General features: G+C 54.3%; 2 non-coding genes across 2 annotated transcripts; both read right to left on the bottom strand.

The window, feature by feature from the left end:
* Positions 1-2,991: 2,991 nt before the first annotated feature.
* LOC148757421 (5S ribosomal RNA) lies at positions 2,992-3,110 on the bottom strand. The gene has a single exon (XR_016022251.1). It is a non-coding gene; the product is annotated as a 5S ribosomal RNA (ribosomal RNA).
* Positions 3,111-8,760: 5,650 nt separating this feature from the next.
* LOC148757420 (5S ribosomal RNA) lies at positions 8,761-8,879 on the bottom strand. The gene has a single exon (XR_016022250.1). It is a non-coding gene; the product is annotated as a 5S ribosomal RNA (ribosomal RNA).
* Between the last annotated feature and the right edge of the window lie 4,187 nt (positions 8,880-13,066).

Below are 13,066 nucleotides of genomic sequence, written 5' to 3'. Positions count from 1 at the left end.
TCCACTGCCCGAGGCCCCTATCAACCGAAAAAGATTCAAGCCGCCAAGCTGCTAGTACAGGGGCAACTTAAAAAGGGACACATTGCCCCCTCCAATTCTCCCGGGAATTCTCCCATTTTTGTTATTAAAAAAAAAAAAAAAAAAAAAAATCTGGTAGATAGAGATTATGACAAGATTTAGAAAAAGTTAATAAAACCATGAAATGAAGGGGAGCCTTACAGACAGGCTTGCCCTGTCCTGCAGCCACACCAAAACACACATGTAAAATTGTTTTGGACTTCAAAGATTGTTTTTATACTATACCTTTAAATCCTGATGACTGCCCTGGATTTGCTTTCAGTGTTCCTTCCGTTAATTTACAAGAACCTTTTAAGAGCTATCATTGGCTAGTGCTACCTCAGGGAAGGGCTAGTAGCCCTACATTATGTCAAAAACTTGTATCAGCTGCAATAAAACCTACCCGAAGGACATTTCCAGATATTTACATCATCCACTACACGGATGACATACTTCTTGCCCACTCTTGTGAACCAAAGTTGCTTGCTGCTTTTGCTCATTTACAAGAAAAGCTCCACAATTATGGGCTAGTTATAGCCCCAGAAAAAAATTCAGCAAGTGCCTCCTTACTCTTATCTGGGATATTGTTTAATGCCTCAGGCCATTGTGCCTCAAAAAAATACAAATCCGGCGAGATTGTTTAAAAACGTTAAATGATTTCCAAAAGCTACTGGGAGGCATTAACTGGATTAGACCTCAGTTGCGGTTGACAACCGGTGAATTACAACCTTTGTTTAAAATATTACGTGGGGAAGCTGATCCTACTTCTCCCCGCGAGATAACACGGGGAAGAGGCTTTGCTTGTATTTCTCCAGGTCCGGAAGAAAAACCTTTGTGAATTCCTGGTCGGTGTTAAACCATACCATGAGCGACAGCCCACAGAAGAGAAGACATCTGTAGATACCCATCCACGCCCCCTACTGTTCCATTCTTGTGTTTACACCTTATGTCTCTCTGTCTGGTCCCCCAAAGATGGTTTGCAGCCAAAGACGGGTAAGATATCTCACGGGAGATACAACCTAAGCCGGGCGGAACCGAGTGGGGACCCCCAATGAGCTGCCTTAGAAGATCCAAAAAGGAGCCTTTCCTCCCCTTCCCCCTGCCTGGCAAAAGCCATTGCTGTCTCTGGCTTTCCTCTCTCACCTGATTGTGAGAGAAGTCATGAGGGCAATGAAGATCAGTTCTCTCCACTTATCTCAACAGAACTGTTACAATATGGGTGACTTGACCCTGAGAAGGTAAGACATCATGGGACTTTATGCTTCGGCTGTTAACAGACAAAGGGTGATTGGAATAAACATTTTTCTGCTATGAGGTACGAGTCTCACAGACCGTGTAAGAAAAAAATGTTACTCTTGATCTTATCCAGTTTCATAAAGAGGTCTTGACACTGCAAGAGACCTCTCCTTTAAACACCGATATAGCTGATACTCTCAACAAACTTGTCTCTAGTTTTCACAATGTATTGCCATCATACTCTTCAATGCTTCAAATTATGCCCCCCTCCCCTTGTAATTCCGCCTGTTGTGATCCTCCTGATACTATGTTTCCTCCCCTGCATCACAGAAGCTGTGATGGGGATAGTCACAGATATTTATGGAGAAATTCACAAAATAAGGCTCCACATGGCTAATAAACCAAAAGCCACTGCCCCTGTCTAACCCCGAAGGAGATCGGTAGCCAATGACGGGTAATGATCAGTGGATGTCTTACAACCTAAGACAGGAGTCGATCGCTTTGATGAAGGATATCCAATGACGGGTAAGTGAGAATGTCTGTACTGACCACCTAAGCCAGGCACGATCTCAAAAAATAAAAAAGGGGGAATTGCGGGGAGCTGGAGCATCAAGCGTTAAGAAAATGTAACTACAAGCAGAGGTTGGGAGGATGGCTGAGGGGAACTCCGATAAGCATAAAGAACAAACAGAAACAGACACCTGCTGTTCTGGGAATGGGACAATCTCAAAAGGTCTAAAGACAGTCAGGGCCAAACTTTGGAAAAACATAACTAATCTGTACTTGCTGCCTCAGCCGCTTTATGTAACCTTCCTGTTTCTGTCTGTATAAAAGAATGCTGAAAAATCAAGCAGGCGCAGCAGTCTAGTCAGAACTGCTCGCCCTCCCGATCCCATCTTTGTCTCTTGTCTATTTTCTTCTCAATCCTCACTCCCCACTTCAGGAACCGTTCGTCTCGTCGGCAGGCTCCGACATGGTGGTCTCTCCTGGAGCCCGAGGGCGTGCGGGGTGTTGGGGTGCTGCTCTCTCCGTCCCCTGGTTTGTCCCGGCTCTTTTTCCCCTGTGTGTCGGGGCCACTGCGGCCGGCGGGAACCGAGGGCTCCTGGCTCTTGTGGGAGACGGGAGGGGGCGCGCGCGCGCGCGCGCGCGCGCGGGGGTGTGGGGCGAGGTGCCTGCCAGCAGAGACAGAGGCCCCCGGTGGGGCGGGGCGGGTGGGCATCCCGTTTGCCGGAGGACACGCCTATCCTGTGTCTCGGGGCCCAGGTGCAGGCACAGGGATGGTCGTCCCCTGGGCTCGGGCCGAGGTGCAAAGGACCGGCACGTCCTGGGATGGAGAAAGCCTGGTGGAGGCCTGCGCCGGCAGGCAGCCCTGGGCTTGGGCTTTGGGGGCGGCGGGGGCGGGGAGCGGGAGGGAGCGCGGCGATGGCAGCGGCGGCGACGGCGGCGACCGCGGCTCGGCGAAGGGCTGCGGGCTGTCGGCCTGCGGGAGCGAAGAGGACTGAGAAGAGGGTGTGGGGGGGAGCCGGGGCCGACGGGCCTGGCGTGCGGCCCGGGCTGCGAGCTTGTAGTGCCGGGCGGCTGACCCGCCGCTGGCCAGGGGTACCTTCGGCTGGCTGGGCGGCAGAAGAGGGGCAAGGGGCGCCAGGGGTTCGGAGGGAGCCACGCCGGGGCGGCGGCGCAAAAGGAGAGGCGAGCAAAAGCCTACAGCACCCGGTATTCCCAGGCGGTCTCCCATCCAAGTACTAACCAGGCCCGACCCTGCTTAGCTTCCGAGATCAGACGAGATCGGGCGCGTTCAGGGTGGTATGGCCGTAGACGCTGGGACCCGGCTGCCGGCGCCCCAAGAGCCTGCTCCCGGCCTGCCTCGTGAGCGTGCGCCGTGCTGCTGGGCCGCTCGGGTGGCGAGCATCTCCTCGCGGGCCGGCTCCGCCGGCGCCGCGCCTCCCGCCTGCTCCCCGCCTCCCCCGGACGCCGCCGGCGTGGGCGGCGGGCTACTCTTGGCCCGCAGCGAGGCCCCTCCGCGCCACCCGTGGCTCCACGGGCCTCTGTCACTTCCCTGACGGTGACAGAAGTCTCGGCGCCCTGGCATCCTGGGACTCCCCGGGCCCCGTACGGCTTACACCCCGCCCCCCCCAACCCCGCTCACCCCCACCCCCAGCCCCACCACCCCAGACCCGCCTGGCTGCTCTGCGGTCCCCCGCTCGTGGCAAGCGAGGGGGTCGCAGGGTCCTCTCAGGCCCCTCCGGCCCTAGGCACGCGCGGCCCTGGCCCTGGCACTGGCCGGCCCCACCGACTGGCCCAAAGCCACGGGGAGCCACCCGTGCCACCAGGGTGCAGCGGCTCCAGTCTGCCGTCACCCTTCGTCACACAGCCTTCCGTCCGGGCCCTCGCCCCTCCTCAGCGACCAGCGTCCCGCCCGATCTCCGGTCCCTTCACTGGCTACACGTCACCTCTCCTGACCCAGGGAGGTGAGAGAGAGGATGAGAGAAGGCCAGAGACGGAGCAAGAGAGAGGCGGAGAGAGACAGGCGGGGACTGTGGCGACAGAGTCCCAGAGAGCCGTTTCCAGGCTCTGGGCCTCGCGTGGAGGGGTGCTGCCTCGGGTGGTGCACGGTCATCAGCTGTGACCGCTTGGCCGTCAGCTGTTGCCAGTTGGCCATAGGCCACCGGTACAGCTGCGGTGGCCAAGCTAGGAAGCGCGGATGGTGGACTGCAAATTGCAGAGGGGCGCGGATTGCAGTTGGCCGGCTTGGCGTGTCGGTCGGTTGGTGGGTCGGTTGGTTGGCAGAGAAGCGGCCGGCAGGTTGGGGATCGTGCGGCTCCGGCTTGCTGTGTCTCCGAGCCAGCCGCCCGTGAGAAATGGTGCTATGAGACCCCTATCCATGGCTCCGTTGGTGTTCCTTCTTGGCCTCGCCATATCCTGCGTTCTTGTGCGGGCAGAGGGACTAGAGTCCCCGCAGGACAGGGACCGACAGACAGAACGGGGGGGGGGGGGGAGGAGGAGGAGGAGGAGGAGGGAGCGAGATGGAAATATACACGTATATGTGCATGTATGTATCTAGACGTACAGAGAGACATGGACAGAGACAGAGAAAGAGGGGGCTGGCACGCGGGGAGAGAGCTCCTGAGCGAGAGCCACAGCCCAACAGGCATGTCGCAGAGCCAGACGGACAGGGGGTGGAGGTTGAGGGTGGGGGGGACGCACAGGCTGGGACACGGACTGGGACGGACGCACTGAGGCTGTGTTGCGGTGGCAGCTTCTCCACCGGTGTGTGGTCGAGCCCGGGGCTGGGCTCCGCTAAGGAGGCAGTGCCCGGGCTTTGGCAGTCACCCTCAAAGCCCCCGGGGCGGGCCGCCAGGGTCTCCGGAGTGCCGGTGGGCTCCGAGCCCCGCCCAGGGTCCCGCCCGCGGGCGGAGAGTGGCAGCCCCAGGCACCCTCGTTGTGAGGGTTGTGTGCCTGCGTGCCTGCTCTTCCCCTTGTGGTGGTGTGGGGAGCTGGAGCATCAAGGGTTAAGAAAATGTAACTACAAGCAGAGGTTGGGAGGATGGCTGAGGGGAACTCCGATAAGCATAAAGAACAAACAGAAACAGACACCTGCTGTTCTGGGAATGGGACAATCTCAAAAGGTCTAAAGACAGTCAGGGCCAAACTTTGGAGAAACATAACTAATCTGTACTTGCTGCCTCAGCCGCTTTATGTAACCTTCTTGTTTCTGTCTGTATAAAAGAATGCTGAAAAATCAAGCAGGCGCAGCAGTCCAGTCAGAACTGCTCGCCCTCCCGATCCCATCTTTGTCTCTTGTCCAATTTTTTCTCTCAATCCTCACTCCCCACTTCAGGAACCGTTCGTCTCGTCGGCAGGCTCCGACAAGTGGCGCCCGAACAGGGACCTGACTACTGGGGAATCAGTGAAGGACTCCGCTTGCAAACGAGACGCGTCGAATAAGGTTAGTGAAAGCGGTGAGATACCATAGTCGGGAGTAAAATAAAATGGGACAGGGTAACAGTAAAAGGCTGTTTACTCACATGTTAAGGAGCATGCTAAAAGCTAGAGGAGTTAAAACCAGTGAAGCACAGTTGCTTCGATTTTTAGAATTTGTAGTACAAATATGTCCCTGGTTCCCCGAAGAAGGGACTTTAAACTTAGAAACTTGGGAAAAGGTGAGAGAGCGTTTACAGGGATATTATGATGCTCGTGGACCCTCTGAAGTACCAGTAGATACTTTTTCCTTATGGAATTTGGTTAGGGATGTGATCGATCCTAGACACGAGGGAATCAGATACTCTGAGAATGATCAACCCAAACTGGATCCCCCTGGGAAGCAGAGGTGCAAAGATTACAAGCTGCACTCACTTCCCTCTCTGTTCAAATGCAATTAGTCCAGGCTCAACAGACTGGGCCTTTATTAGAATCTCAATCAGAATAGAAGCCTGGGTTACAATGAAGCTCTCCTCCAAGTGTAGTTGCAGGGCTAGATCCACTGCCCGAGGCCCCTATCAACCGAAAAAGATTCAAGCCGCCAAGCTGCTAGTACAGGGGCAACTTAAAAAGGGACACATTGCCCCCTCCAATTCTCCCGGGAATTCTCCCATTTTTGTTATTAAAAAAAAAAAAAAAAAAAAAAATCTGGTAGATAGAGATTATGACAAGATTTAGAAAAAGTTAATAAAACCATGAAATGAAGGGGAGCCTTACAGACAGGCTTGCCCTGTCCTGCAGCCACACCAAAACACACATGTAAAATTGTTTTGGACTTCAAAGATTGTTTTTATACTATACCTTTAAATCCTGATGACTGCCCTGGATTTGCTTTCAGTGTTCCTTCCGTTAATTTACAAGAACCTTTTAAGAGCTATCATTGGCTAGTGCTACCTCAGGGAAGGGCTAGTAGCCCTACATTATGTCAAAAACTTGTATCAGCTGCAATAAAACCTACCCGAAGGACATTTCCAGATATTTACATCATCCACTACACGGATGACATACTTCTTGCCCACTCTTGTGAACCAAAGTTGCTTGCTGCTTTTGCTCATTTACAAGAAAAGCTCCACAATTATGGGCTAGTTATAGCCCCAGAAAAAAATTCAGCAAGTGCCTCCTTACTCTTATCTGGGATATTGTTTAATGCCTCAGGCCATTGTGCCTCAAAAAAATACAAATCCGGCGAGATTGTTTAAAAACGTTAAATGATTTCCAAAAGCTACTGGGAGGCATTAACTGGATTAGACCTCAGTTGCGGTTGACAACCGGTGAATTACAACCTTTGTTTAAAATATTACGTGGGGAAGCTGATCCTACTTCTCCCCGCGAGATAACACGGGGAAGAGGCTTTGCTTGTATTTCTCCAGGTCCGGAAGAAAAACCTTTGTGAATTCCTGGTCGGTGTTAAACCATACCATGAGCGACAGCCCACAGAAGAGAAGACATCTGTAGATACCCATCCACGCCCCCTACTGTTCCATTCTTGTGTTTACACCTTATGTCTCTCTGTCTGGTCCCCCAAAGATGGTTTGCAGCCAAAGACGGGTAAGATATCTCACGGGAGATACAACCTAAGCCGGGCGGAACCGAGTGGGGACCCCCAATGAGCTGCCTTAGAAGATCCAAAAAGGAGCCTTTCCTCCCCTTCCCCCTGCCTGGCAAAAGCCATTGCTGTCTCTGGCTTTCCTCTCTCACCTGATTGTGAGAGAAGTCATGAGGGCAATGAAGATCAGTTCTCTCCACTTATCTCAACAGAACTGTTACAATATGGGTGACTTGACCCTGAGAAGGTAAGACATCATGGGACTTTATGCTTCGGCTGTTAACAGACAAAGGGTGATTGGAATAAACATTTTTCTGCTATGAGGTACGAGTCTCACAGACCGTGTAAGAAAAAAATGTTACTCTTGATCTTATCCAGTTTCATAAAGAGGTCTTGACACTGCAAGAGACCTCTCCTTTAAACACCGATATAGCTGATACTCTCAACAAACTTGTCTCTAGTTTTCACAATGTATTGCCATCATACTCTTCAATGCTTCAAATTATGCCCCCCTCCCCTTGTAATTCCGCCTGTTGTGATCCTCCTGATACTATGTTTCCTCCCCTGCATCACAGAAGCTGTGATGGGGATAGTCACAGATATTTATGGAGAAATTCACAAAATAAGGCTCCACATGGCTAATAAACCAAAAGCCACTGCCCCTGTCTAACCCCGAAGGAGATCGGTAGCCAATGACGGGTAATGATCAGTGGATGTCTTACAACCTAAGACAGGAGTCGATCGCTTTGATGAAGGATATCCAATGACGGGTAAGTGAGAATGTCTGTACTGACCACCTAAGCCAGGCACGATCTCAAAAAATAAAAAAGGGGGAATTGCGGGGAGCTGGAGCATCAAGCGTTAAGAAAATGTAACTACAAGCAGAGGTTGGGAGGATGGCTGAGGGGAACTCCGATAAGCATAAAGAACAAACAGAAACAGACACCTGCTGTTCTGGGAATGGGACAATCTCAAAAGGTCTAAAGACAGTCAGGGCCAAACTTTGGAAAAACATAACTAATCTGTACTTGCTGCCTCAGCCGCTTTATGTAACCTTCCTGTTTCTGTCTGTATAAAAGAATGCTGAAAAATCAAGCAGGCGCAGCAGTCTAGTCAGAACTGCTCGCCCTCCCGATCCCATCTTTGTCTCTTGTCTATTTTCTTCTCAATCCTCACTCCCCACTTCAGGAACCGTTCGTCTCGTCGGCAGGCTCCGACATGGTGGTCTCTCCTGGAGCCCGAGGGCGTGCGGGGTGTTGGGGTGCTGCTCTCTCCGTCCCCTGGTTTGTCCCGGCTCTTTTTCCCCTGTGTGTCGGGGCCACTGCGGCCGGCGGGAACCGAGGGCTCCTGGCTCTTGTGGGAGACGGGAGGGGGCGCGCGCGCGCGCGCGCGCGCGCGGGGGTGTGGGGCGAGGTGCCTGCCAGCAGAGACAGAGGCCCCCGGTGGGGCGGGGCGGGTGGGCATCCCGTTTGCCGGAGGACACGCCTATCCTGTGTCTCGGGGCCCAGGTGCAGGCACAGGGATGGTCGTCCCCTGGGCTCGGGCCGAGGTGCAAAGGACCGGCACGTCCTGGGATGGAGAAAGCCTGGTGGAGGCCTGCGCCGGCAGGCAGCCCTGGGCTTGGGCTTTGGGGGCGGCGGGGGCGGGGAGCGGGAGGGAGCGCGGCGATGGCAGCGGCGGCGACGGCGGCGACCGCGGCTCGGCGAAGGGCTGCGGGCTGTCGGCCTGCGGGAGCGAAGAGGACTGAGAAGAGGGTGTGGGGGGGAGCCGGGGCCGACGGGCCTGGCGTGCGGCCCGGGCTGCGAGCTTGTAGTGCCGGGCGGCTGACCCGCCGCTGGCCAGGGGTACCTTCGGCTGGCTGGGCGGCAGAAGAGGGGCAAGGGGCGCCAGGGGTTCGGAGGGAGCCACGCCGGGGCGGCGGCGCAAAAGGAGAGGCGAGCAAAAGCCTACAGCACCCGGTATTCCCAGGCGGTCTCCCATCCAAGTACTAACCAGGCCCGACCCTGCTTAGCTTCCGAGATCAGACGAGATCGGGCGCGTTCAGGGTGGTATGGCCGTAGACGCTGGGACCCGGCTGCCGGCGCCCCAAGAGCCTGCTCCCGGCCTGCCTCGTGAGCGTGCGCCGTGCTGCTGGGCCGCTCGGGTGGCGAGCATCTCCTCGCGGGCCGGCTCCGCCGGCGCCGCGCCTCCCGCCTGCTCCCCGCCTCCCCCGGACGCCGCCGGCGTGGGCGGCGGGCTACTCTTGGCCCGCAGCGAGGCCCCTCCGCGCCACCCGTGGCTCCACGGGCCTCTGTCACTTCCCTGACGGTGACAGAAGTCTCGGCGCCCTGGCATCCTGGGACTCCCCGGGCCCCGTACGGCTTACACCCCGCCCCCCCCAACCCCGCTCACCCCCACCCCCAGCCCCACCACCCCAGACCCGCCTGGCTGCTCTGCGGTCCCCCGCTCGTGGCAAGCGAGGGGGTCGCAGGGTCCTCTCAGGCCCCTCCGGCCCTAGGCACGCGCGGCCCTGGCCCTGGCACTGGCCGGCCCCACCGACTGGCCCAAAGCCACGGGGAGCCACCCGTGCCACCAGGGTGCAGCGGCTCCAGTCTGCCGTCACCCTTCGTCACACAGCCTTCCGTCCGGGCCCTCGCCCCTCCTCAGCGACCAGCGTCCCGCCCGATCTCCGGTCCCTTCACTGGCTACACGTCACCTCTCCTGACCCAGGGAGGTGAGAGAGAGGATGAGAGAAGGCCAGAGACGGAGCAAGAGAGAGGCGGAGAGAGACAGGTGGGGACTGTGGCGACAGAGTCCCAGAGAGCCGTTTCCAGGCTCTGGGCCTCGCGTGGAGGGGTGCTGCCTCGGGTGGTGCACGGTCATCAGCTGTGACCGCTTGGCCGTCAGCTGTTGCCAGTTGGCCATAGGCCACCGGTACAGCTGCGGTGGCCAAGCTAGGAAGCGCGGATGGTGGACTGCAAATTGCAGAGGGGCGCGGATTGCAGTTGGCCGGCTTGGCGTGTCGGTCGGTTGGTGGGTCGGTTGGTTGGCAGAGAAGCGGCCGGCAGGTTGGGGATCGTGCGGCTCCGGCTTGCTGTGTCTCCGAGCCAGCCGCCCGTGAGAAATGGTGCTATGAGACCCCTATCCATGGCTCCGTTGGTGTTCCTTCTTGGCCTCGCCATATCCTGCGTTCTTGTGCGGGCAGAGGGACTAGAGTCCCCGCAGGACAGGGACCGACAGACAGAACGGGGGGGGGGGGAGGAGGAGGAGGAGGAGGAGGGAGCGAGATGGAAATATACACGTATATGTGCATGTATGTATCTAGACGTACAGAGAGACATGGACAGAGACAGAGAAAGAGGGGGCTGGCACGCGGGGAGAGAGCTCCTGAGCGAGAGCCACAGCCCAACAGGCATGTCGCAGAGCCAGACGGACAGGGGGTGGAGGTTGAGGGTGGGGGGGACGCACAGGCTGGGACACGGACTGGGACGGACGCACTGAGGCTGTGTTGCGGTGGCAGCTTCTCCACCGGTGTGTGGTGGAGCCCGGGGCTGGGCTCCGCTAAGGAGGCAGTGCCCGGGCTTTGGCAGTCACCCTCAAAGCCCCCGGGGCGGGCCGCCAGGGTCTCCGGAGTGCCGGTGGGCTCCGAGCCCCGCCCAGGGTCCCGCCCGCGGGCGGAGAGTGGCAGCCCCAGGCACCCTCGTTGTGAGGGTTGTGTGCCTGCGTGCCTGCTCTTCCCCTTGTGGTGGTGTGGGGAGCTGGAGCATCAAGGGTTAAGAAAATGTAACTACAAGCAGAGGTTGGGAGGATGGCTGAGGGGAACTCCGATAAGCATAAAGAACAAACAGAAACAGACACCTGCTGTTCTGGGAATGGGACAATCTCAAAAGGTCTAAAGACAGTCAGGGCCAAACTTTGGAGAAACATAACTAATCTGTACTTGCTGCCTCAGCCGCTTTATGTAACCTTCTTGTTTCTGTCTGTATAAAAGAATGCTGAAAAATCAAGCAGGCGCAGCAGTCCAGTCAGAACTGCTCGCCCTCCCGATCCCATCTTTGTCTCTTGTCCAATTTTTTCTCTCAATCCTCACTCCCCACTTCAGGAACCGTTCGTCTCGTCGGCAGGCTCCGACAAGTGGCGCCCGAACAGGGACCTGACTACTGGGGAATCAGTGAAGGACTCCGCTTGCAAACGAGACGCGTCGAATAAGGTTAGTGAAAGCGGTGAGATACCATAGTCGGGAGTAAAATAAAATGGGACAGGGTAACAGTAAAAGGCTGTTTACTCACATGTTAAGGAGCATGCTAAAAGCTAGAGGAGTTAAAACCAGTGAAGCACAGTTGCTTCGATTTTTAGAATTTGTAGTACAAATATGTCCCTGGTTCCCCGAAGAAGGGACTTTAAACTTAGAAACTTGGGAAAAGGTGAGAGAGCGTTTACAGGGATATTATGATGCTCGTGGACCCTCTGAAGTACCAGTAGATACTTTTTCCTTATGGAATTTGGTTAGGGATGTGATCGATCCTAGACACGAGGGAATCAGATACTCTGAGAATGATCAACCCAAACTGGATCCCCCTGGGAAGCAGAGGTGCAAAGATTACAAGCTGCACTCACTTCCCTCTCTGTTCAAATGCAATTAGTCCAGGCTCAACAGACTGGGCCTTTATTAGAATCTCAATCAGAATAGAAGCCTGGGTTACAATGAAGCTCTCCTCCAAGTGTAGTTGCAGGGCTAGATCCACTGCCCGAGGCCCCTATCAACCGAAAAAGATTCAAGCCGCCAAGCTGCTAGTACAGGGGCAACTTAAAAAGGGACACATTGCCCCCTCCAATTCTCCCGGGAATTCTCCCATTTTTGTTATTAAAAAAAAAAAAAAAAAAAAAAAAAAAAAAAAAAATCTGGTAGATAGAGATTATGACAAGATTTAGAAAAAGTTAATAAAACCATGAAATGAAGGGGAGCCTTACAGACAGGCTTGCCCTGTCCTGCAGCCACACCAAAACACACATGTAAAATTGTTTTGGACTTCAAAGATTGTTTTTATACTATACCTTTAAATCCTGATGACTGCCCTGGATTTGCTTTCAGTGTTCCTTCCGTTAATTTACAAGAACCTTTTAAGAGCTATCATTGGCTAGTGCTACCTCAGGGAATGGCTAGTAGCCCTACATTATGTCAAAAACTTGTATCAGCTGCAATAAAACCTACCCGAAGGACATTTCCAGATATTTACATCATCCACTACACGGATGACATACTTCTTGCCCACTCTTGTGAACCAAAGTTGCTTGCTGCTTTTGCTCATTTACAAGAAAAGCTCCACAATTATGGGCTAGTTATAGCCCCAGAAAAAATTCAGCAAGTGCCTCCTTACTCTTATCTGGGATATTGTTTAATGCCTCAGGCCATTGTGCCTCAAAAAAATACAAATCCGGCGAGATTGTTTAAAAACGTTAAATGATTTCCAAAAGCTACTGGGAGGCATTAACTGGATTAGACCTCAGTTGCGGTTGACAACCGGTGAATTACAACCTTTGTTTAAAATATTACGTGGGGAAGCTGATCCTACTTCTCCCCGCGAGATAACACGGGGAAGAGGCTTTGCTTGTATTTCTCCAGGTCCGGAAGAAAAACCTTTGTGAATTCCTGGTCGGTGTTAAACCATACCATGAGCGACAGCCCACAGAAGAGAAGACATCTGTAGATACCCATCCACGCCCCCTACTGTTCCATTCTTGTGTTTACACCTTATGTCTCTCTGTCTGGTCCCCCAAAGATGGTTTGCAGCCAAAGACGGGTAAGATATCTCACGGGAGATACAACCTAAGCCGGGCGGAACCGAGTGGGGACCCCCAATGAGCTGCCTTAGAAGATCCAAAAAGGAGCCTTTCCTCCCCTTCCCCCTGCCTGGCAAAAGCCATTGCTGTCTCTGGCTTTCCTCTCTCACCTGATTGTGAGAGAAGTCATGAGGGCAATGAAGATCAGTTCTCTCCACTTATCTCAACAGAAGTGTTACAATATGGGTGACTTGACCCTGAGAAGGTAAGACATCATGGGACTTTATGCTTCGGCTGTTAACAGACAAAGGGTGATTGGAATAAACATTTTTCTGCTATGAGGTACGAGTCTCACAGACCGTGTAAGAAAAAAATGTTACTCTTGATCTTATCCAGTTTCATAAAGAGGTCTTGACACTGCAAGAGACCTCTCCTTTAAACACCGATATAGCTGATACTCTCAACAAACTTGTCTCTAGTTTTCACAAT

Source organism: Rhinolophus sinicus, chromosome 8 (genome assembly GCF_057876585.1).
Source record: "Rhinolophus sinicus isolate RSI-liver-muscle chromosome 8, RSI-T2T, whole genome shotgun sequence".
Classification (NCBI taxonomy): Eukaryota; Metazoa; Chordata; class Mammalia; order Chiroptera; family Rhinolophidae; genus Rhinolophus; species Rhinolophus sinicus.
This window is presented reverse-complemented; position numbering and strand designations above follow the sequence as displayed.